General features: G+C 39.6%; 1 long non-coding RNA gene across 3 annotated transcripts in view; it reads right to left on the bottom strand.

Annotated features, from left to right (window-relative positions):
- Positions 1-347: 347 nt before the first annotated feature.
- The window catches only part of LOC124855577, a 41,398-nt gene continuing 16,577 nt past the window's right edge, over positions 348-25,168 (bottom strand). Inside the window, exons 3-8 of one of the 3 annotated variants that reach the window (XR_007035110.1) lie at positions 12,922-13,142; positions 8,652-8,750; positions 8,252-8,567; positions 8,039-8,176; positions 979-1,137; positions 348-516 (exon numbers count right to left, since the gene is read on the bottom strand). This is a non-coding gene — a long non-coding RNA (uncharacterized LOC124855577). Of the gene's footprint in view, positions 517-978; positions 1,138-2,078; positions 2,135-5,244; positions 7,544-8,038; positions 8,177-8,251; positions 8,568-8,651; positions 8,751-12,921; positions 13,143-25,168 lie in introns of those variants that run through there. The other 2 variants (XR_007035109.1, XR_007035108.1) reach the window with 2 other exon arrangements.

Here is a 25,168-nt window from a genome sequence, read left to right as displayed (position 1 = left end):
TTTCGTTTAGACCTCGATAATCGATGCATGGTCTAAGTGAACCATCCTTCTTGCCAACAAAAAAGAATCCTGCACCTGCAGGAGAAGAAGACTTTCTGATAAGTCCTGCCTTGAGGGCGTCAGAAATGTATTCCTCCATTGCCTCTCTCTCAGGACCTGTAATGGAATAGATTTTGCCTCGAGGAGGGGTAGTACCAGGGAGAAGGTCAATGGCACAGTCGTACTCTCTATGGGGTGGTAGAGAAGTGGCCTTAGATTTGTTAAATACCTCACACAAATCATGATAAATCTTAGGGACCTTAGACAAGTCTGGATAAACAAGGTTGATCTCACGGGAAGATGTCATGATAGGGGCTTCCCTCAAACAATTAGTAGAGCATGATGGCCCCCAAGACTGAACCTCACCAGTGAGCCAGTTGATGACTGGACTGTGTTTGATGAGCCAGGGGCGTCCCAGAATCACAGGAATCTCTGGAGACCTGGTTAGCAGAAACATGATCCTGTCGTGGTGGTTTCCTGAAATGAGTAAAGAAACAGGCTTAGTGCAGCGAGTTACTTGATCAATGAGATGCCCATCAATAGCAAAAATCTCACGTGGTCTCTCTAGAAGTTCCAACTCCAGTGCAAGCTTATGAGCTAGGCTGACATCAATAAAGGTAGCATCAGCCCCAGAGTCAATGAAAACAGGTACCTCCTTATTTTCAGGAGAGTCGGGAAATCTGATGGTGCACCGATTATGGGGAGGGTTCTGAGACCTGAGGATAGGGCTCAGCAAAGACTTCCCGAACTTCACTGAGCCTGCCCTTTTAACGGACAGTTAAAGGCCCGATGATTCCTCTCTCCACAATAAAAACATAGTTGATTCCTGAATCTCCTATCCCTCTCTTCAGTGGAGAGTCTGGTCCTGCCCAGTTGCATGGGCTCCTCAGTGTTAACAGGAGGAGGAGTGAAGACTTGGGACATAGTGCTTGAACTGACCTGGACGGTTGAGACTCGTCTTTGATAGTTAGATGATGACCTCTCCCTCTTACGTTCACGAAGGCGTTGGTCAATCCGTGTGGCCGGCCTTTCTAAGGCCTCGAGGGTCTTGGGAGGGTCACGAGTAGCAATTTCATCCTTGATATCATCTGACAGACCCTGGTAAAAAACGTCAAACAGGGCTTCATTATTCCAAAAACAACTAGACTTCAAGGCATGGAAATTGATAATGTAGTCAGTAACAGGTCGAGAGCCCTGTCTGAGTGAGAACAGTCTCCCGGCAGCCTCTCTCTCAGGTCGAATAGGATCAAAAACCCTCTTCATCTCATCAGAAAACTCTATAAATGAGTCACAGCAGTCAGCATCATTCTCCCACTCAGAAGTTCCCCAAAGTTTAGCTTTACCAGACAGTAGAGAGATTGTATAGGCCACCTTGGCCCGTTCCAAATGAAAGGCAGTGGACTGGAGTTCAAATAGCAGGGAACACTGGGTCAAAAAAGGTCTGCATTGTTCAGGATCCCCATTAAAACGCTCAGGGGGGGGAAGCTTAGGCTCGTCGTTTGCGTTAGCCGTCGGAGTAACAGTAGAGGGGAGTGGTTGAGCAACTGAGGAACTCGCTTGGACCTGGGTGATTTTAAGAAAAGAAAGTCCCCGTAAAAGCTCCTGGACATTTCATTCTAGGCCAGTAATAGCCCCCTCTACTTTAGAACACCAATCGGGATTCGGCTGTGGGTTCATACTGGCGAGATCGTACTGTAACGATGATGCAACTCAACCAGAACCCAAAACGCAGCCAGACAAGAGAATGGTTAACCAAAAGTTTTAATATAAAAAATAATAATAATAATGGGGTAGAAGAGGTTCCACTGAAGCGGTCAGACAAGAAGGACAGGAATGGAGGTTTATCAGGGAATTGAAATCCAGCCGGGGAGGAAGGGGAAGTGGACAACAGGAGGTCTTGGGGGTTCCAGGAACAAACAGGAGACAGAGAATATTTCCACCAACCAGATGCAGAAGCGGGAGACAATCCAAGGTAAAGCACTGGAGGGTTTCAGGCAGGGATAGTCTAGTAATCCAGAGACAGAGTCAGAGACAGGCAGGTTTCAGCAACGTGAGGTCAGGACTTTTCCGAACAGCAGAAGGACTAGGCAGAAATCTGTGGTCAAAAAACAGGCAGGATCAGATAACAAGAAAAAACTCTCTTGAAACATGAATCAAGGCTTGAAAGCTGTGACAGAGGCAACAGACGATCTCGCACTGAGCTGGTGACGAGCAGCTGATTAAATAGGAGCAGCCCAGTGCAGGTGAAGGCAATGAGCCTCCATAAGACCTCAGCAGTGCCACAGGCTGATTGCCTCCATGCCACGCTACATTGAAGCAGTCATTTCTGCAAAAGGATTCCCGACCAAGTATTGAGTGCATAACTGTACATGATTATTTGAAGGTTGACGTTTTTTGCATTAAAAACACTTTTCTTTTATTGGTCGGATGAAATATGCTAATTTTGTGAGATAGGAATTTTGGGTTTTCATGAGCTGTGTGCCACAATCATCCGTATTAAGACAATAAAAGATCTGAAATATTTCAGTTAGTGTGCAATGAATCTAAAATATATGAATGTTAAATTTTCATCATTACATTATGGAAAATAGTTAACTTTATCAAAATATGCTAATATTTTGAGAAGGACCTGTAATATGATCATTTTGAGATGAGACTTTTAAAGTATCCATACCCTTTGAACTGTTTACTCATTTTATTCTGCTCACAACCAGAACCTTCAGTGTGTTCTATTGAGATTTTATGTGATACTCATACCCAATGCAGTGTATAATTGTGAAGAGGAAGGAAATGGAAAATACGAAAAGTGCAACATCCATTTCTATTTAGCCCTTTCCAATCCCCTGAGTCCTTATTTTGTAGAACTAGCTTTTACTGCGATTACACTCCATGCCTTTAGGGATATATGAACATCAGTTTCTAAGTCTTGCCATAGATGCTCAAATGGATTTAGGCAGGAACTTTGGTTGCGGCATCTAACAAATGAATATGTTTTGACCTAAACTGCAAATGGGACGTTCTGTGATTTCCTTTCAGAAATTACTTTTGCCACTTTTCCATATAAGGCAACATTTGTGGAGAGCACAGATCTTGTTTTCCTGTTAACAGATTCTCCCACCTGAGCTCTGAATATCTCTATTGTGAATCTTTCCCTTGCACTTGATTTCATTTAGGGGTGTAAGGATAAAGGTGGCTAAATACAAATGTATGACACACGTTCTTTCACTTCACACTCATTCACTAATTTGTGTTGCTCTATCACATAAAATCCCAATAAAACATAGTGAAGTCTGTGGTTGTAATGAGTCATAATGTGTGAACGTTCAAGGGATGCGAATACTTTCAAAAGGACTGTTATCAATGAGAATCCCTCTGTGAGACAGAGCTGCTGAAAACCAGCTCTTCTTGTCCTCTCTGACGCTGTGGACACGCTCACAAGGTCAGCTCTGCTAATGTGTTGCTCAGCTCGCCTCAGTTGGCTTGGAGATGGTTGTAAAAGCACTGACAAGATGACCTTCTCATTGATGAATGGTGGTCAAGAGGGTCAATGATTTAAGCCACTGACTCAAAGCTGCGTAGTTGTTATGGTGCGGTTTACGCAGATAAATATGTGCATTTAGATAAGTTAGATTTAATGGCAGATATCTTTTAAAAAACATGAAATTATATGTTAAATCACGGTGAGGTGTGCTTGTCAGATAAAGAAGAGAGCAATGAAGAGATAAGAGATGGGGTGAAAGAATACAACTAAGAAAAAGAGAAGAGAACTGTGATGAAGGAAAAAGATGAAGGGAGGAGAGACGAACAGGAGAGCAAGCTCAGATGACAAAGGAGAGGTTTAGAAAGAAAGAGTCTGAGACTTGCGAGCGCATCCGTGACCTAGATTCTCTGTCTCTCCCTGGATCCCTCTCTCTCATGAATGTTTGATTACACCTCCAACAATAGCAGTATTTACACAAAGCGCTTTTTAAATTACAATTCTTTTGTGGTGGAAGTAGGGGGAAGAGAAATAAAAAATCCAATTCATTTAAAGTTGAGGGATGAATTAATTTGAGAACTCTCACCTCAGTGGAGATTTCAGTCTCTTAAGGCCAGACGGTGCTGATTGGTGCACACTGACACTGTCTGAGGGGCAAACTCAGTTTCACACCCATAAATGAGGGTGTCTCACAGAGATATACACAAAAAGAATTTCCACTCATGAATGTATACCCCAATCTTTATTTAGAAATAAACATAAGGTCTACCAGACACAGCCTAGCAGGTTCCTGAATGAATGTGGGGTGGATACAAAGTGTGCATCGTAATTCCACCAAATACCCAAAAAAACTACGTCAAGCCAGCACATCATCTGTCACCATGGTCACTGACAAACGTCTGTAGAGGTTGCCATGGTTACTACTCTGGGAAATTAAGCCCGGCGCTTCGTATACCGCTGCCATGATCGAAGTAAAGAGAGAGAGAGAGGAGCCACAGACATCACCAGGCAGCAAAATGGTGGCAATATTAAACACTCTGGGCTGAGCCAACATTCATGAGAGCTGACAACAAAGGATGCTGGAAAACACACATGACTCGTCCCTTTCTGTGCCTTGTCCTCTTGTTCTAACATTTTCTCTTTTTTTGTACACATGCACAGACCTTGTGTATATTTGTGCATGTGTGAATGCATGAACACACAGGGGCACAGAGGCACCCGCAGCAGTTAATCCCATTCTAGTAACCAGAGAGAACTGGTTCAGTCGGTAATCTCCAAAAAGCCTGGTTTTTGGAAGCTGCATGACAGCCGGTTCCAAGTGGAACAATCTAGACAGCCAGCTCATCAGTCCTGAGCTAAAAAAAATTTAAAGAAAAAAAAGAGGGACGAGCATTATAGACAAAATGACTGCACATTTCAATGCACATTTCAAATGCAGAAGTGAATGTTACAGCTGGAATTTAAATTGTTCTGATTGGTCAAGCGTTGTTTGTTCAATCACCTTGTTAAGGTAACAGACAGGGAATAAATGCCATAGCAAAAAATAACCCTGGTGAAGACCATGTTTGACTGCAAAGCATTGGTCAGTATTGATTTTCATCATATTTTTTATTTATATATGTGTATATTTGTACATTGTATATGTGTATATTCTGTAAGTCAAATTCCTTGTTTGTATGTATGAACTTGGCAATAAAGCAGATTCTGATTCTGATGTTAGAAAAAATAAATGCTGCATGGCAAGCCTTTGGTAATCTTTATAGCCACTTTTTCAATACTGGAACTTTAGTATTGAAAGCAAGCAGCTGAATAATAATTGAGAAAATCTACCTTGATTATTACAGAAAATCCTCCTGTTATCTCCAGACAATTAATAAGAGATATGTCTGTCCTCTATGGGCTTGTGACTGCTTTTACATTCAAACTGTTCTGAAAACAATTCAACATTAAGCCATCTTTTCTGTCTGACTTCTTTCTCTTCCACATCACCCAGTAATGCGGTCTCCCTCCTCTTCCTGCCAGAGGCCTTGTCCCTTCATCACCATAGTGTGACTTGCTCTGCAGACCGGATCATTCTGTCTACCCCCTGCACCATAGTTGCCACAGAAACCCCACGGATGCGTATGTGTGAGCGTGTGCGGTATTGCTGGGGGATTGGTTGCCAGGGGCTAGATGCTTTCCAATCAAACCTGTTACTGGGGTGCTAGTCGCCTCCTCATCCAGCCCCCCCATCTGCCCCTCTATTGGGAAAAGTGGAGAAAGAGAAAGTGGGAGATGGAGGGTGCTGCCTGAAGGTGATGTTTGTAAAGTGTTGTGCAGCCCGACTGCTGATGGAGAGAAATTATTTTAAAGCCGTTCATTGTTGATCTAGACTCTTACCAGGGAACTGCATCTTTCTTCCTTGGACATAAGTTTATCCTGCTATCTTTGTACTCATAGCCCCTAAATAACTGTGATTGTGAATCTGTCATTAACATTATCTTTAATGCTAAGAAAGTTCTTTTTTCTTCTCTTGTTGTTAGCTTATTTTCACTAAAGGTAAATGTATGTAAAGGTACAAAAGATTGTATCAACAGAAACTGTTTTCATTTGTGTTCATGTTTTTTTAGTATTTTTCTTGTTGCAGTGTTCTTTTAGGTTTTGCCATATTCTGTTATTTTTGTCATATCAGTTCACCTTTCTTTCCTCAGACTCGTAAGGTGTTTTTCATGTTTATATATTTATTTGCATTTAGCTTTCTAGTTTATTCTTGATGGTCTTGCCATCACAATCAGCTTCATTCAGTCTACCCATTTCCTGCCAATCAGTCTCCTTGTTTTCCCCTGTGCCATCCACTGTCTGTTCTGTTTACTCCTCACTGGAGAATACTATTTGTTTCATGCCATGTCTGCTCATGTTCATACCTGTTTTTTGCCATTGTGCTGAGCTTCGTCCACCTCGTGCCTGTCTGTCAGTTTTTGTTTTTTGTTTTGTTTTGTTATTTATTAAATTCTTCAAATCACTGAACTGCTCCAGCCTACCTGTCTGCATTTTGTTCTAATACCAGAACACCTTCCTCCAGCATGTTTATGTTCCACCTAAATTGCTCATGTAAAACTATGAAGAACAGTTTAAATGTCTTTCTCTCAGCAATAGCTCTCTCACTGACACTTTTTAATAAAATCCACAATGGTGGACTGCATGACCAATAATTGTCATTTCCAAAGATTTTTCCACATGATCCGCAGATTTCAGCAGCTGCGGTATTACTTGATTCTCTGTATAATTTTTTCCTTCCCTACTGCCATTTTAAATGGAGAGCCATGTCTTGGTAATCCTCCTTTAAACTTTAGCATAACTTTATCCTTGACCACTCTGCTGCTATTCGTGAAAACCACGAATAGCAGAAAACCACACTACTTTTTCTCCACTAATGTTCTCTAACAACCCTCTGAGGTCTTGACAGAACAGCTGCATTTATAGTGAGCCTAAATAAAATGGACTGAATCTATATAGTGGTTCTTTGGTTGACCTGACAACTGAAAATACTTTTATACGATAGTCAGATTCAGTCAGCTACACTCACAGTGTTCACACATTCTTGCACCAGTACACAAATTGGTTGACAACATATGGTGAAGTGTCTTGCTCAAGGGCACACTGACATGTGGCAAGAGGGGAAGCTGAAATTTAACCCACACTTCCACTTGTGTTATGACAAACTATCCCACACAACCACAGCTGCCACTTTACCCAAAGATAGGCTTGATATTTCAAATTTGGTGACATCTAAACACAAAAGGTTGCAGCAGATTTGATTTGCGGGTCATCAGAGTAAAGGGATCTCTCAGTAAATTCAACGTAAAATTGAAGTATGACTTGATTTATTGGTAGATTTAGTGCACCATATTAAAGGCATCTTCTTTGTGTGTTGGCCCCCACAAAGCCCCATCCATATTGTATGCTTTGTAGGTGACCTCCTTCATGTTGTAACAGTACTGGTAGCCCAGTGAGGTTACTCCTGCAGGCTTAGCTCTTTGTGTTTACCTATATTGAAGCATGAGCATTTCAATTAAATTCAGCTTATTTATGCAGTGCCAATTTACAACATGTCATAATGTAGAAACGTGTGGTTGTTATGATTTGGGGTTGTTAGGTGTTTGGTTTCTGGTTTTTTCTTATATGTTCTTACAGTTTTTGAATAATACTTCTGTTTATTATTCTCCTGGTCAAGCTTTAGTTTTTGTTTTGTATTCAAGATTCTCTGTTTTTGCTCCAGCCACGTTTTGTTCTTTCTGTCAATTAACCTTATCCAGTTCACCTGCTCCAAGCTAATCTGTCTCCTTGCTCCACCTGTTTCACACTCCATATATACACACCTGTTCAGTTATTTGGTGTGGAAACATTTCTCTAATCATGTCTTGTTGCCAAATCATGCTCTTGTTTTGTGGATCATGCCAAGCCTGTCCTGCCTGTCCGTTTATTGTTTTGTTCCTGCCTCTTCTGAGAGTTTTTGTTTTTATTCAATTGTTTTGCACTTACCATCATGCTGCCTGCTAGTCTGCATTCTGGGGTCCTCTATCTCGCAAGCCCTAACAGGTTGCAGAGGCAGAGTTTTGGTTAAACAGGCTTATAGTGAAACTGGATGGTTCAGGAGTGGGGTTCCTTTGGGCCAGTTCACTGAGGAGGAGAGAGGGATGAGTATGGTTGGTAGAGGAGAACTGGATATCAGAACTGATGGTGAGTGAATCTTACTGTTGCGGGTTCCAGGAGTGTTTCCGGGGAAAGTGAGTAATGTCAAGGAGGCCGAGGTCGGAGTGGTAGTCGGTTTACGTGGGTTACTCTCTGTGGTTTGTTACCCCAGATGGTGGTGTGAGATGTTGGAGGTTGGACAGGCAGGGAGGCACAAAACAGGAGGTCCGAGAGAGCGGTTGGTGACTTTCTTGAGCAGGCAGGTTCGAGGAAGCTGGAGGAGGCTCTTGGTAGGAAAAACACAGTTAAGTGCTTTAACCAACGGAGGACTTGGACATGGAACATCAGACAGGAGTAGTCATCAGGGGTCTTATTTACTCTGGAAACAAAGGTAGAAAATTCTAGTGAGCAACACGATCAAGGCAACAAGAGTTTACAGAGCAAGGTCTGCTGATCTGATTACCACTCTGACGCCTCCTTCAGGGTTCTAGCTGCTTATGAACACTGTCCTTGATGAGCCCTGATGGAAAGCAGCTGTGTAGTTGTTCCTGAATGTCGCACCCTGCAGGTGAGAGAGAGAAAGGGAAAACACACCAGCAAAGCACTCAGACCTGTGCTCAGCTCCGTGACATGACACAACACGTCATCTGAAGGCACATCACAAAGTCAATTAAATCGACTCATACGGATACCAAGTCAAGTACATACACTGCAATTGATCCTAGTTATCAAATTATAAAGTCATATTCAGTAAATTATTCAAATTAGTTAAATAGTTTTCTATCTCAGGAAACCCAGCAGATGCATCCAGTCATTGACTTGCAGCATTTACTCCTCCTAGGTTAGCATGTAGCGACAGTGAACAGTGCTTGCCTGCTTTGTGACGTTGACTTTGCAGCAATTTCTCATACCAAGAATGCATGTAGCAACAGTGTAAAGGAAAACTCCCCTTTAACACGAAGAAACCTCTAGCAGAAATTGACTCAGTGTGAGCAGCCATCTGGGGGTTTGAGAGAACAGAGCATGCACAAAAGAACACAGAAGCACTGATACAGGAGTACTTTCTATGTGAAAGAAAAATAAAACGTTAAAGGCAGCAGTAGCTTCTTTAGTGCTTCATCTAGTAGATAAAAACATCTAAGTAGATAAGCTCTGAGTCAGCTCTCAAGTCTAGAGTATGAAAAGGAGCTCAAGCAGTTAGTCACAGTAGAAGCTCAGCTAATAGCTATTTCTAGGAGAGAGACATGGTTAAACACTGAAAGTCAGGGCAAAGTATCATCTGTAGAAGGAGAACACTAAGTTGATGGCAACAGCAGCTCAGCTGATGCCGCCCTCTAGGACGGTGTCACAGCTAAACGCAAAGCCAGGCCAAATATAGCTTCTTGGAAGAGAAAAAACAGAGAGAGAACATAAAATTAAAACCTCAAACAGCAAATAATGCCACATTTGAGTGTAATATGAGAATGTAGCAGAGTGAGGGAAGTGGTCATTATGTCCTCAAGCAGCATACACCTAAAGAAGCATAACTAGAGATAGCTCAAGATACCCTAAGCCATTCTAACTATAAGGTTGGCCAAACAGAAAGGTCTTAAGCCAGTCTTAAAAGTTGACAGGGTGTCTGTCTCATGGACTAAAACTTGGAGTTGGTTCCAAAGGAGAGGAGCCTGATAACTAAAGGATCTGCCTCCCATTCTACTTTTATAGACTCTAGGAACCACCAGTAAACCTCCAGTCTAAGAACAAAGTGCTCTGTTAGGAATATATGGAACGATCAGATCTCTTATGTATGATGGAGCTAGATCAATAAGGCCTTTATATGTGAGAAGGAGAATTTTAAATTCTATTCTGGATTTAACAGGGAGCCAATGAAGGGAAGCTAAAATAGGAGAAATATAATCTCTCTTTTTAATTTTCATCAGAACTCTTGCTGCAGCATTTTGGATAGGAAAGAATTAATAGTCCAGCCTTGATGTAACAAATGCATGGACAAGTTTTCCAGCATCACTCCTAGACAGAATATTTCTAATTTTGGTAATATTCTGGAGGTGAAAGAAGAACATCCTAGAAAAAAAATAACATCAAGGTTTTTTACATTATTACCGGAGGTAATAATAATTATTGCTTACCACGTTAACTGATTGACTAAGCAGCTGCTTTTTAAAGGACTACCAAAGACATTAACTTCTGTCTTGTCTAAATTTAGAAGCAGAATATTTGTTTTAATATTTATCATTTACATGAACAAACTGGAATCTGGTAGAGAAATAAGATTTAAACCAACCTAGTGCTGCTCCCCCTGATCCCAACAGCATGTTCCATATGCGTGGAACATATCCGTTTACTAAGGATAGATTAATCATATCTAAAATAGGAGTGGTGGTTTTGAGGTATGTGAACATTTTAGTAATTAGAATAAGTTGACTTATTTATGCTAACATAATCCTCTTGTGTTATGTTTAATAACTAATATTTAGTTGTTTTATGTTTCTGTTTAGTTGGAGTTGTTTATTTTTATGAGATTTTCATGGCTTGCTCCTTTCAGATTAGTTCTTATTTTGTCCAATTTTGACCGTGGGCAAGACACTGTCTTAACACGGTAATGGGTGGGTAACTGTACCAAAGCTGCAGAGACATGTGTTGTCAGAGTTTTGGAGAACTAATAAATTTGGCAAGATTCCTAGAAAGAAGAGCAGCTCTGTCCAAAGTAGGATGAATGCCGTCTCTCCAGATTAGACCAGGTTTTCCTGGTCTGAACAGTGTCACCCACATTGTTATCAGGACACGACTTGCGGTTGAATGACAACATGCAGCTAAACATGACCTGAGCACTGAACCCTATGATTCATGCAGTGCTGCACTGAATTGAGGCAAGGACATAAGCCCAAGGGCTTGACCAGCAATTTAATTAATAAATTGTGTTTTCAAAATTTTACAAGACTGTCATTTTAAAAGACAAAACATCGAAGTGTGTCCTTCCACATTTTAAAAGAGGGTGATGCCTCTACTGGGATTTTCATTATCAATAAAGGGAATGTGACCACAGCTCTCAGTGCAGCCTGTTTAATGTGCAAATTCAATAATTTGAGGGTCTTTTGGAATATTTAGTTATTGCTGGCAAAAGTAATTTTTTAGCAAAATTTCATTTTGTTTTCATTTATTGAGAAATCCGAAATACACGTAAATTTAACCAATCAGTTTCTATTTGAACAAGTACACAGAGAAAGTTGAATTTTTATTTGTATTGACAAGAGTTGATCACACAGTCAGCATAACTTCTTAGTGAAAAGATAGGCTCAAGCTATTAAAATAGACTTTTAGGGACACAGCACTGATGAATAAACTAGACAGCTGTTCCAGTGCTATATGTCAGGGCTTTTCCCAAGCACTGACAAATTAAAAATCCTCAAAGCCCACAATACGGAATGATTTTCCCTTTTCACCAGCAGAAGCTTAAAGTTCATATAAAAGAATCTGAAAAAGCCATTCTGATAATGCCTAAGTTGAAAATTACATTACAGAAAAGAAATAAGGAAAGAGTATTGATTCTTTCCACTATTGAATTGGCCAAGAGCTTTATCTTTTTAAGGCAGAATAACTCAGTAGTCTCCATGTTTGCTGAGACTTTAAGATCTTTGATAGAGCTGCTTAACCCTTGCAATTCTGAATGCCATTCTGTAGCATTCAGAATTTGTTAAAATAGCCTTTGTGATAGGATGAACACCTTCATCTTCTGTGGAAAAGCTTGCAGTAGAATTGTTACTACAGTGAGGTGGTTCAGGCATCTGAACAGGATGTATCCGGGGTGCCTTACTGAGAAATTTGCAGAGCATTCCCCACTGGGAGAATGTGGAGTAGACCTAAAAGTACAAAGCAACCAATTTTGAAAATGTTGTGTCACTGGTGACTATCTACCACCATTCTCATACAGAGATGGGCAAAGAGAGAAGGAACAAAGACATGCAGCAAAAAGGAACCCAGGATGGCCGTGTCGAGGACCAACAGCCTCTGCATGTCGGGCATCTCTACCTCTACAATCTAATCTCAAAAGACAGTGGATGGATGGACATACTGTAAATTGTTTTAACTGCCCTGTGGATTGTTTTTGGTTTTTGTTTTGGGCATAGTATTGGCCTCTGATGTAGAGACCAAACTTGTAAAGGTTGAAACTCAGAGAACAATTCAGATTAACCAAGGACATATTGGACTAAAAGGACTTTAGTGGCAATGGTCCAATACTGTCCCCATGGGGCCAACAAAAATCGATGCCTGTCTCTTTTCTCACTGTGTCCCTCTTTTACTTTATCTGATTCTCTTTTGCTTACTTTACCAGGAGTTCTGCTACCATCAATCTCTTGGTCTCAATTTCTTTCTTTGTCTTGGTTTTGCTTTGATCCTTCTGTGCTCCGTCTCTCAAGTCACTTCTTACTTGGGCTGCTGCTTTTAGATACCATATCCTGTCTTAATCTACTACTGAATTAAAGCAGAGCCAGCATCCCAGAGGGGTCGTTTAGAGAGGTTAACAAAATATAGAGAGAAACTGGAAAAGATGCCATTTGCAACAAAAGATATCTTGAGATGATTTATGTCTTGCAGAGATAAAAAAGGACTCTATTGATCCTAAATGCACCATGTAAAAAGTCATTTTGTGCCATAATAGAAAAAGACACATGGTGGATGATACATGTAATGACAGAATATATTCTAAATTTGTATTCATGTGCAAAACTGCCAACCTCCTGAGAAAAGCAGCTCTTATCAAACTGATGGATGCAGGGGACACGGTAGATGACGAACACTATCCATACTCCACCCTCACAGCTCTTCTCCTGGTGAGATGACGCAGGAGATAATTGCATTGTTTCTCAACATGTCGTCTGTTCACTCAGTCATAATCAGACACCTGGCACCGTCGTCTGCTCCCAAGATATTCAGGAAGGCTCTGTTGCTGGAGAAACTGCACCATTATGGTCAGCTTGAGTCACTGTTCCAATGCATCAATCAAATGTTTATACAGTTAAAAAAGATATACACATGCAGCACATTAAAAGGCAATCAGTGTAATATTTTTCTCACAGTTTGGCATTAAATTAGACATAGCATTTCATATTTGTGCGCAGTTAGGATAACCAATATTGTTTCTATTTGCTAAATGCCACACCAAGAATACTATGGTTTACAGCAGTTTTAGAGGGCCAGGAAAAAGCAAATGTCCTTGTTACCATGCTGACTGAAGCTTATCTACAAAAAGATAAACTGAAGTGTTTAGCCATAATGGTTATGGTTACATTTGGAGAAAAAAGGCTAAAGCTCACAAACATCAGAACATCCCAACTATGTAGTACATGGGTGTCAGCATCATGCTGTTTGGGTTTTTCACATGCAGTCTTTTGATTTTAGTCTTGTCTACTGCCTTGGCAGCAAAGACTTCTCCAAAGGCTTAAGGATTAAAGTGCAGAAATAACAACAGCATTATGTCAGTTCATCTCCCTCCAAACTGAGGCAGAACATAATACAACTTCAGCCACACATAGCTTAAAATCTTTGTAATTTTATGAACCGAAAACAATGACAACTTTATCTGACTTGACACTATGAGGGATAAATGTCAATCAGAGGTGTCAGAGTTTGACTGGATGATCAATAAATACATGCTAAGTATCATTCCTTCTAAATATTTTAGTCTAACGTTACTGCAGGGCTTCTTAATTGATTCGATTCAGGCTCAAAGCTGAGTCCTTCAGGGGCAAACTGTGACCCTGCTGTGCCATATGGCTCTAAATGCCAAACCAAGAAACAAGGAACACCAAATCAATTCTAAGCACTGGAGGATTAAATTGCCCATACTCTGTCACACTAAGCCTGGCAAAACACTTTCCTGCACCAGATCCAGACTGCAGTTACTTTCTGCAAAACAGCAGAAATATACAGGTGTATCTCAATAAAGTAAAAAATATCTTAAAAAGTAAATTTTTAAGATTAAGTGATTAAGTACACAAATTCAAACGCTTGTGTATATTTAGACACAGAGCAAATGTTTCAAACAGAGAATTAGAAGCAACTTTCAGCTCATTTCCATCATTGGGCCTGATGCCTTTCATCGTCCAACCAATAATACTCTATCATTCTCGAGGTTTAGGTCAGGCAGATTTCAAATCCTGCTGGAAAATAAAATCAGCATTTCCATAAAGCTTGCCAGCAGACAGAAGCATAAAGTGCTGTAAAATTTCTGAGCAGACAGCTGCCCTGAATTTGGACTTGATTAAACACAGTGGACCAACACCAGCAGATGACAAGGCTCTCCAAACCATCTCTGACTGTGGAAACTTTCACTGCACACCAAAGAACTTGGATTTTGTGCCTTTCCACTCATGTGCCATACTTTGCGACATTGATTTCCAAATTAAATGCAAAATTCACCTCAAAAAAAAGGACTTCAGACCATAGAGCAACAGTACAGTTCTTTATTTCTCTCTACAGTTCTAAAGTTAGTCAGGAGGGATGTAACACAAAGAATTTGACAAAGTGAAACTCTTGAATTGGCTTTGCTTTACAATGTTCTCAAAACTGTTGTTATCCCTGTTGCTGGTATATCTTGTTCTATTTTACCTTTTTCTTTTACTCAATTTTCCAATAATGTGACTGGATACAGTCCTCTGTGAACCTTTATCAATAACCTATTGTGGCTTACCCTTGTGAAGAGTGTCAGTAAGTCAGGAGTCTTTCCGATGATTGTGGAGGCCATAGAAGGACCATGACATAACATTTTTATAGTAGAAATATATTTTTTAATCTTGTTATTTCCTAAGAAACATAATTGTAGGTTTTCAGTCACTGTAAGCCATAATCACCAACAACAGCAGAAATAAAGTTGAAATAGATCATTTTGTGTAATGATACTATTATGTATGCATTTCAGCTTTTTTAATAAAACTACAGAAAATTGATATTCTGAATTTATGAGATGTGCCTTTATGTTCACTCCTTCAATAAATTAGAATATAATTGAAAAGTTAATTTACTTCAGTAACTCGGTTCACTAAGCGAAACACATTATATAAATTAATTACATGCAGACTGACTGATGTTTTAACGCCTTTATTTTTGTTAATTATGATGATCTGCTTATAGCTGATGAAAACATGACCTTTATGATTAGAATATTATATCAGACCAATACAAAACATTTTAATACAAAAATGTGGGATTAATTAAAGCTATGGTTAATATCTGCTTTAAGGTTATGTTCAAAATGTACTTTTATTGTGACAAATTAGCCTCCTCGGAGAGCATATTCCATTTTTTTTTATATGAATATGAATATGTATACCTATGTTCAATCAGGTGCATTTTAAACAACCCCTAATGTGTTTAAAATCTGGGTCTAAAGGGGGAGAGTTTGACTGCTTTTCTTTTCATTTTCAATTCCGTCCTTGTACCCAAATAGGACAGTATACTGTCCGTTGGGTACTTCAAAGTAAAGTTAAAGGAAAGTGGAGGATAAAACCTTTTATTTCAGGTGGAAAAGCAGATCATCACTTTCTGAAAGTCATATCTTTACAGACACAGGACCTGGAAATGCAGCATCCTTTGGCTGATCATTGACACTTTTTAGTTTCTAGTTCACCTTGTTGGTGCAAAACAGTAATTTTCCGTCTGTCAGATTGTGTTACTTTTTTGTATAAAAAAGTAACACATGGTTATGGTCAGATACTGGACAGAAAATGAGTCAAAGTTCAAAGAAAAGTTTAAATGGTTTTCAGAAAATTAAGAAAACTACTGACCAACATCATTTTTGAATACAAGAAATACAAGATTATAAGAATGTCTGTTAGAAGGAAATTATAAAGAAAAGAGGAATGACTCAAGACTTCTGCACAGTATTATGTAGTATATCTTGTAAGCCTCAATATATTTGTCTTCCTTTATATTAGCTCTAGTTTAGCTATTAAATTTAAAAGTAAAGTTTGCTTTTGTTGTTGTAGAATTTTTTTTTTTTTTTCCAAGTAGCAGCATGCAAAAATGGGTCAACGTTTTTCAGTGTTTTGGTTGAAGGACCTGAAAGAAACGAGGGAAAAACCTATTAGAGCTCCTGGAGGTGATGTGACCTGTGTCTGTAGAGCAGCTATGTCTTCAGGCAGTGTACACAGTAAGAGTGAAACTCAAGGTGTCTGAAAACAAAAATAACGGCTGGATGGACAAGAGGAACAGACAAACTCCCCGACCACAGACTCATCCGTCTCCCCTTCAAATGTCTGAAAGGAACATTTATCACAAAAAGACTTCTGCCTTTCTGGCAGCAAAAACACAAATTAATCATTTGTCTTTAATTCATACAGTCATGTGAAAAAAGTATTACAGCCTATGACATCGTGTGTATTTTTCTAATAATTGGAAATTATAATATTAATATTAACAACACTGAGTTCAATTGAGGTAAAATAAATTACCAGCCGCACCTGGAAAGCTTCTTTATTCAAGATTCTTTATTTACCACTGACCAAAGTACAAATATATTATCTTTCTTTTTTTTTCTTTTTTTGACTGAAGCGTAACGAAAACATACTGTACCGTGTGCACCATTACACTCTTGATATGTAAAACAATTAAAGCTTAAGCTGAACATTATGATGCCATGGAGTGACTTGAAAGAGGCTGTGCATTCAAGAAAACCCTCCAACGTCTCACAGCTGAGAGTAAGGAGTGGGGCAAACTTTCCTTAGATGTCAGAGACACGTAGATGGCTACAAGAGACATCTCACTGAAGTTATTTCAAAGGGGGTAACACTAGCTGTGGTAAATGAGGTAGTGTCCTAACTTTTTCCTCATGTAGATTACACATTTTTGTTTTCCGAGTCAAACAAAAAAATCTTTTTATTTACCTGTAGTTAAATAAACTTAATTTCCAGAGATTTAAAAAAAAAAACTAGATTAGACATTTCTTATTAAACTGATCAGGGTACACCCTGGACATTTCGCCAGTCCATCACAGGGCAACATAGAGTCACACAGGGCAAACTAGAAAAGCACTTTTAGAGCCCAAGCTCAGCCAAGGCAATAGTCATTGACACAGGTCAGCTTTGTTCTATACTGATGAGCTATACTCTGGATGACTTCTGGCCACTGTATGTCTGTTGCTGACATGGTGAAGATACGTGTGGGAATTCCATGTGGTCGCACCATGGCCTGGCAATGATTAAGAATCCTTCCAAAAAATCCTGGATCCAGATGGTGCATCCTCACCACATCACCGCCAAAATCTAATCATCTGATCCTTGTCCTAATACACACCTTTTCAGAACATTTCATCCAAATCCATTCATAGCTTTTTGAGATATTTTGCAAATAGGCAGAGAGACAAACAGACAAATGCAGACAAAAACGTAACCTCCTTGGCGGAAGTAAAAAACCATGCACTTTCATACTTATACCTAGGCTAATTTAGAGAAATTAATTAACCTAACAGTCTTGTTTTTTGACTGTGGGAGGAAGCCAAAGTACCAAAACTAAAACTGACTTCATAGTTTTGCCTTTCTTTTGAATTTAGAAAATTACCATCTCCATCTCTCGCAGTCTTTGGCAGAGAGCTCCATTATCAGCCAGACTTCCTGGGACTGAAGAGATGAAATTAGAAAGTAGTAAGAAGTAGAAAGAGAGATGACACCATCCTGGTATGGACTTTTAACAGCTCTGCATTGACTCCCTCCATTATTGCTGTGTGCAAATATCAGAGAAAGCAGAAAACAGAAATGTTGGCACTGCTCTTTGGGATTTACTTTCCATCCTATAATAAACTTTTACTGCTTTGTGTACTGAACATGTGTACTGATGGAAAATCCTGAAAGATTTGTAGTAGTATTGACATTACTTCCTGCCCATTTACTCCTAAACAACACCTCTATTAAAATTAACCATCCAGTCAGTCCCAAACAGCTCCAACTTGAGTAAGTTAACAAGTTAACAACACCTCCCACATTAGTTCATCATTTCATGCTTAGAAGGTGATTTGCAGCTTGTACTCAGCATCAGGGCCAGATCTCAGGGGGAGTGAGGTAAAGGGTCCAGATGGTATTTCTTCTCCTCTGGCAGCCAGAACAATATAGAAGGTGTACTCGCACATTCTCAAAGAGGGGCTCCTGAAGTATGCCCACCTTGTGAATGTCTATAGGTTTTCTTTCATTTCATGCTTTATAGTTTGTTTTTTTAATATATTTCTGCATTATTTGTGTTCTTGCTGTTTGACTTTATGTGACCTTAGTATTATTAGGTAAATTTAACCTTTAAGCTTTTAGTCTTTTTTCCATATTTCCCCACATATCTGTGTCTATGATTATATAGTTTAATCTACTCATTTTCTACATTAACTTAAATAGGAGTGTTTCCCAACTCAAGACCCACTGTCAGGTGTCACTTTGCATCCAAAAACTTCAGTTTATTTTATAGGGATTTATGTGATAGACCAACACCAAATAGTGCATTATGGTGAAGGTGGCATTCACATTTTATTTTGCAAAAAATCTGAAAATTGAGCTGTGCATTTTACATTCACCTACCTATAGCTTGTGTTTTTACTACTTTTGCATCTGTACACACAGCATGGTAACCTTCCAACAGATTCTGTGTTTTGGAAAATATTGCAAAAAAAAAAAAAACAAGAGTCACAACAGAACTGATAACTCCATCCAGCCTAGTTTACCTGCTTTGTTTCTTTCAAGAAAAATAAAGATGTGCTAAGATAGCAGGATAATTTCTGTGAGGACCCAAAGCAGGGACTGATAGCAAATAAGCTTCAATAGTTAAAAGAACACTCCAAAAACACTCAAAAATCTAGATTTGACTTCCAAAAATGTAAAGACTAAAAACCTTCCATGTGTACTGTGGATGCGTGTGACATTTGGCCTTCACGTAAGATTTGCTCTCTGTGTTCAGAGATCAGGAGCTGAGGGAGCTTTAGAAAAGGCTGGACGCTCATTACTCACAGCTAAAAAAGCCATCTAAGACAGCTTCTACACTCACCATGGGCCAACCCAGTCATCCCAGTCACAAGCCAAGGAAGGGCTGGGTTGTGGACTGTCTTTAGAGAATATATTAACAGTATGAGACAATTTGGCTCACGCCTTTGACAATCTATTGCTGTTATAGTGTAAACATTCTTGAGTAAAGTTATTTTAGACAAATACTGTTCAGAGTTAAAGTATAAACCATCCCAAGTTTCTTTATTTTTCTTCCAAATAGTCAGATTTTCAAGCAGTCTTAAAAGAGGCTTTCGTGAATTTTTCTCTAGACTGTCTGAAGGTCTAAACAATTCTATCTGCTTAGACGCAAGAGACAACTTTTGCATGCCCTGCCTTGAGGAAATATTCAACATCTGTGTTATGCATTGGAAATATATGTGAATCAGTTACACAAAGTAGTGGCAGGGGTCAATACTTTGTAGAACCACATTTCACTGCATTTGCAGCTGCAGGTTTTTGAGGGGTACGGCTTTAATAAATGATTTTTTTTTTTTTTATTGCATGCTTCATTGCAAAAGACTTCAGTCAAATAGATGGTGTCTGCGGCGATCAATTTTAAAGTCACACAGATTCTCAATTGTATTTAGGTCTTAAATTTGCCTGGAGCTTTTTAACAAATGAAAATCCTTTTATCTAAACCATTTTGAAGCAGCTCTGGCAGTATCGTTATGGTTGTTATCTTGTCTGAAGGTAAACATCCACCCCAGAATCTAGTCTCTTGCAGCCTCAACTAGGTTTTTGTTTTTTTCAGGATTGCCCTCTATTTACCTTTATTCATCTTCCCATTACCTCTGACCAGCTACCCCATCCCTGCTGAATAAAACATTTCCCTGTTTTATGGTGGAGATGAGGTGTTCACTGTGATGTGCAAGGTTAGTTTTTCACCAAACATTGCATATAGGCAAAAAAAGTTTAATAGTGATGTGATCTGTTCTGAGCATCTTCCTCCACATGTTTGCTTTCTCGGCCACATGGCTTGTAGAAAACTGCAAGGAGTACGTCTAAATAGCTTTCCATTGGGCAATTTCTGCATGAAGGCCAGATTTGTAGTGAACACAACTACTAATTGTCCTCTCAATAGATTCTTTCACCTGAGCTGTGGCTCTCTGCAGCTCCTCCAGAGGTACAACAGGTCCCCTGACATCTCTAAATAAAGCTCTCCTTGCCAGGTCTCTCAGTATAGGTGGACAACCATGTCTTGGAAGGTTTACAGTTGTGTCAAACTCTTTCCATTTTCAGATGGTTAATTTAACAGTTAATTAATCATCTCTACAACTTCATCCCTAAACTATCTGCTGTGTTCCTTGGTCTTCATGATGCTGTTTGTTCTCTAATCTTCTCTAACAAACCTTCGAGGCATTCACAGAACAACTGCATCAGATTTAATGGGGTTGAAGACAAATGCAGGGCACCCTTTTTATACTTATATTTGGGTATAATCCATGTATCCCTAATCTTCCACTCTACAATTATGTTCCAATTTTTAAATGGTAAATGGCCTGCACTTGTATAGTGCTTTATCAATTCCCCAAAGAGCTTTACGCAACAATCAGCCATTCACCCATTCATTGACCCATTCATACACTAACAGTGGTAACCACAGCTGCCCTGGGGCAGACTGACAGAAGTGGGGCTCCCATACAACCAACCAACTCTCTGATCACCATCAGCAGGCAAGGCGGGTGAAGTGTTTTGCCCAAGGACACAACAACTGAGGCAGACAGAGAGGGGGTTCGAACCAGCAACCCACTGGTTACAGGACGAACCCTACCATTTTCGCCACCAACACTGTATCAGTCAATCAAATTTCAAGTCAAGTCAAGTCAAGTTTATTTATATAGGGCTTTTCAGCAACAAGGCACTCAAAGCGCTGCACATGAGGAAAAACATTACAATGATACAAAAAATCAAACACAGAAAACAAATCAAATGACATTAATAATCCTTGGGAGTTTACTGGTAAGAGCTGGTTCTAATCCAGTCTCTCTAATAGAGGTAATTAGCTCATTAAGTCCTCTGTGGTAAGGAATTTATCCGGTGCTAGAAGAAAAACGATAATATTAATCCTTGAGGTCGCTGGTATGAGGCAGTTGTGGTCCCATCATTTAAATAAGCTGGGTCACTGGTATAAAACAGTTTTAGTCCAAACTTTTTAAATACTAATAATGTTTGGCTGTCACTGGTATGATATAGTTGTAATACAATCCTTTTAAGAAATCTAAAATTGGTCATTGGTGTAAAAACAGCTTTAGTCCAAATTTTCAAATACTAATATTTGGTTTTCGCTGGTAATCTTTCTGAGAAATCTGAAAATCTATGAAAAGTAATGAAATCACACATTTAGATAGATGAGAAAAGAGACCACATTAGGTAAGAAGAGGGAAAAAAATCATATTTCACACTTTATCCTTAACAGGATACAGTTTGAGATTGCAAAAAAAAAACCTCAGCATAAAGAAGCAACATATATACGAAACAACATCATGCAGGCGTATAAATACTTTCGGACGGCATTGCGGTACTGCGGTATTGCGTAATACTACATTATTTTATAGACTATAGATTAGCAGATTTTGAACATTTTAGGGCTTTAATGACGAAGATTTTACTCACTATTTTGTGCTCTACATAACAGCTCAGTTGCTCTATTCCATCAAGCCCGCTCCGAGTATTGAGAAAAAGGGAGATTCCTAGGAAGGAATGGCTGAGACGAGGCAGACCGAGGAGAAACATGTGGACAGCTGGCTAATGTAAATCCAGCTGATGTTTAATGGAAAGCATGGGCCCTTCCTCTTAGCAAGCTTGAGGATTTCATTCTTGTTTGAGGGAATCCAGATAGCAGAGATGAGTCCAGAGTTGTTCCACACATCAAAGTGAAGACAGCTCTATTCATTAGGAAGGAGCAGGCCAAGAGATAAGCATCCTTTTTTTTTTACCACTCAGGCCTCTAAATGTATCAGGGACTGAACAAAATGACAGAATATTTCAGAAAATGCATTAAGGTGAAATAAAATATCAATTTCTCAGTTGTGTCATCTCATTGGTCATGCATGAGTGCAGTCCAGGTGGTCAGTATTCCAAGTGGAAAATAAGGAGAAAAGGAATTAGTTGAGGGGGGCTGTAATAAGAAACATATGTGAGTAAAAGATGCGGTCAGCGGGGAAGTTTGCCTTTACCATAATTCAATCATTTTTATGTGAGCCTGAAAGAAATAATTGATTTTCTCCCGCACCGTCCCACATTCTATCTTGCAGCCTCAAGAGGCTCCGACCCCTAAAACAGTTTTTGTTTCGCCCCAATGTAAACACTTCCATATGCAACGAGAATGCGTTAAAGAGCAGCCTCAGCCACAGCTTGGACGTCCAACAAAACATCTGTGATAACTCCTAATCCAAGTTTACAGTATGCTTGCAGTGCTGCACACATGGGGATGGATAGTTTTAGAGTGAAGAGAGAGAACAGGGAAGGGGGTGCAGTAAAGGGGGGGGGTGCGGGAATATAAAGTGTCTTGTCGACAAAAGGGAAATATCTGAGGTTTGGCAAGGACCCAGAGTTTGGGGTGTGGAAGTTTATTGTGATGTTCTGCTTTGGAACTGAAGCTCTCACATTTTTTTAAGTTGTTGAGAATCAAGTTTTCAGTGATGTAAAACAGCTGAGGAGCTGTGAGGCAGAGATTTTTGCTGAGAAGACTAATTTGGCTTTGAGTGTTGCGGTTGTAGTTTAAAACATTAACTGTGTGCATGGTGTTTTAAAATTTGGGGAACAATTCTGCATGTGGACTCAAACACAACATGTCGATGTTGGCAGTGAGGATTTAAGGAGGCGGCTGTTTAGGAGAGGACCAACAGGTGACAGACTGACGAATTGGACTGAAAATTGTTGTTTAGGTTGATTCTGGAGCTCAGTAAAATACTCCCAGACAGTTTCAAAAGATTGAGCTACAGTGTCTTGCCCAAATGCTTATACCCATATAAATGTTCACATTTTTTCTTGCACATGTGTTGGGATTTCATGTGATAGACCTACTCCAATTGGTGCATAACAGGGGAAATAAAATGGTTTTCAAAATGTTTTACTAATACAAAACTGAAATATGTGCATTCCATTTGGATTTAGCTCCTCTAACCCCAATTTTCTTCAGAAGTCAGTTTCTTAATAAATGGTATTTAATCACATTAAAAAACCAACTAGTCTTTGAAGTCATCAGAGATTTGTTAGAGAACATCACTGAACAATGAAGCCAAGGAACATGCTGGACATGTTAGAGATAAAGTTGTGGTGATGTTAAAAGAGTGAGGTTATAAAATAATATAATATCTCAAGCTTTAAACATCTCACAGAGCACTGTTCAATCCATCACCTCAAAATGTAAAGAATATGACACAACTGCCACCTACTAAGACATAGTCGTTCACCTAATCTGACAGGCCAGGCAAGGAGGACATCATCAGAGAGGCACCCAAGAGGCCCATGGTAACTCTGGAGGAGCTGCAGAGATACACAGCTCATGTTTGAGAATCTGTTGACAGGACAGCAATTAGTCATGCATTCAACTGGCATTTTTGAGGGTAGCAAGTAGCCATTTAGGGGAAAGAGCAAACATGTTGAAGACAGTGCAATGGTTAATTGAGAGCAACATTAACCATTTTGCTTACATTCCAAATGCCATGTGTGGAGGAAACCCAACACTATACATCACTCTGAACAAACAATCCTTATAGTGTTGGCGTCATTATGCTTTGGGGATGTTTAGCAGGCGCAGGGATGCTGGTCAGAGATGATTGAAAAATGGAAGAAAACATCCAGCAGGACCACAACCATACAACCAGGACCAAGATGGGATGGTTTAAATCAAAGTATATTCATGTGTTAGAATGGCTGAGTCAAAGCTAAGACCTAAATCCAATAAAGAATCTATATCAAATATTGAAAACTGATTTTCACAGTTGCTCTCTATCCAGTCTGTTCCACAGACAGCTTGGGCTATTTTTCAAAAAATAATGAACAAAAGTTTAATATGCAGACGTGCAAAGCTGGTAGAGACAAACCCCAAGAGACTTGTAGTTGTAATTGAAGTTACTGGTGGTTCTACAAGGGATGGACTCAGGGAGGTTGAATACAAACACAAACCACACTTTCAGATTTTTGTTTGTAAAAACTTTGAAAGCCTTGTATTCTGGTCCTTCCACCTTAAAGTTAGGAGCTCCTTTGTGTTGGTCTTTCACCTAAAATCCTAAAGAAATATTTTAAAGTTTGCGGTTCTCATGTAACGAAATGTGAATGGCAAGTTTTGTTGCGAGATGTAGAAGTAGGAAAAAGGTAAAGGAAGAAAAATGCAAAACAAAGGGTCAAATTTCTTGTCCAATTTTAGCTAAAGTTTCAGTTTTTCAGTTTTATGCATTGTGTGCATAAAACTGCATTGCAGTGTGCATATGTGGGTATGAAAGGTGCATCAGGTAAGAGTGTGTGTTTTCTTTTAAGATAAACTGGACCTCAGCCTCTCATGGGCCCCCATCATCCATCTGGTAATGTCAGCTATGAGTGTGTTTCATATGTCTGCAGATTTGAGTGCTGAAACTCACTCTATTGGGTATTCCCTTTAGTAAGGCCCTTTGGGGAGTACAGAGGGAGGTAACTGGTTGTCAGCTGGAAGGATTATACTTTTCAGTTCTCTTTTGCCCTATACCCATTAGTTGTTGTGTGTGCATGGGTGTACCATACCATAAGTAGAAAGGTATTGCTGCAAAAAACACTTAGAGAAGCCCCACCAATGTCCACCAGGAACCTGAAACTTCTCAAAACATAGGCGGAGGAGATGAAAAGGCAAAGAGAGAGATAGTGAAGGAGACAGTTAGAGGCCCAAAGTGCCAGAGGTATCATTACCTTCCCATTTCACTTGATGAAACCCATTTGGCTGGATTAGTTTCACACCTTCAGTAGGACCCTGAGGTAATAGAGAGCCTCCAAT

The sequence above is a fragment of the Girardinichthys multiradiatus genome, chromosome 19 (assembly GCF_021462225.1).
Source record: "Girardinichthys multiradiatus isolate DD_20200921_A chromosome 19, DD_fGirMul_XY1, whole genome shotgun sequence".
NCBI lineage: Eukaryota > Metazoa > Chordata > Actinopteri > Cyprinodontiformes > Goodeidae > Girardinichthys > Girardinichthys multiradiatus.
Note: the sequence above shows the minus strand (reverse complement) of the source record. Positions and strands in the feature narration are given on the sequence as shown.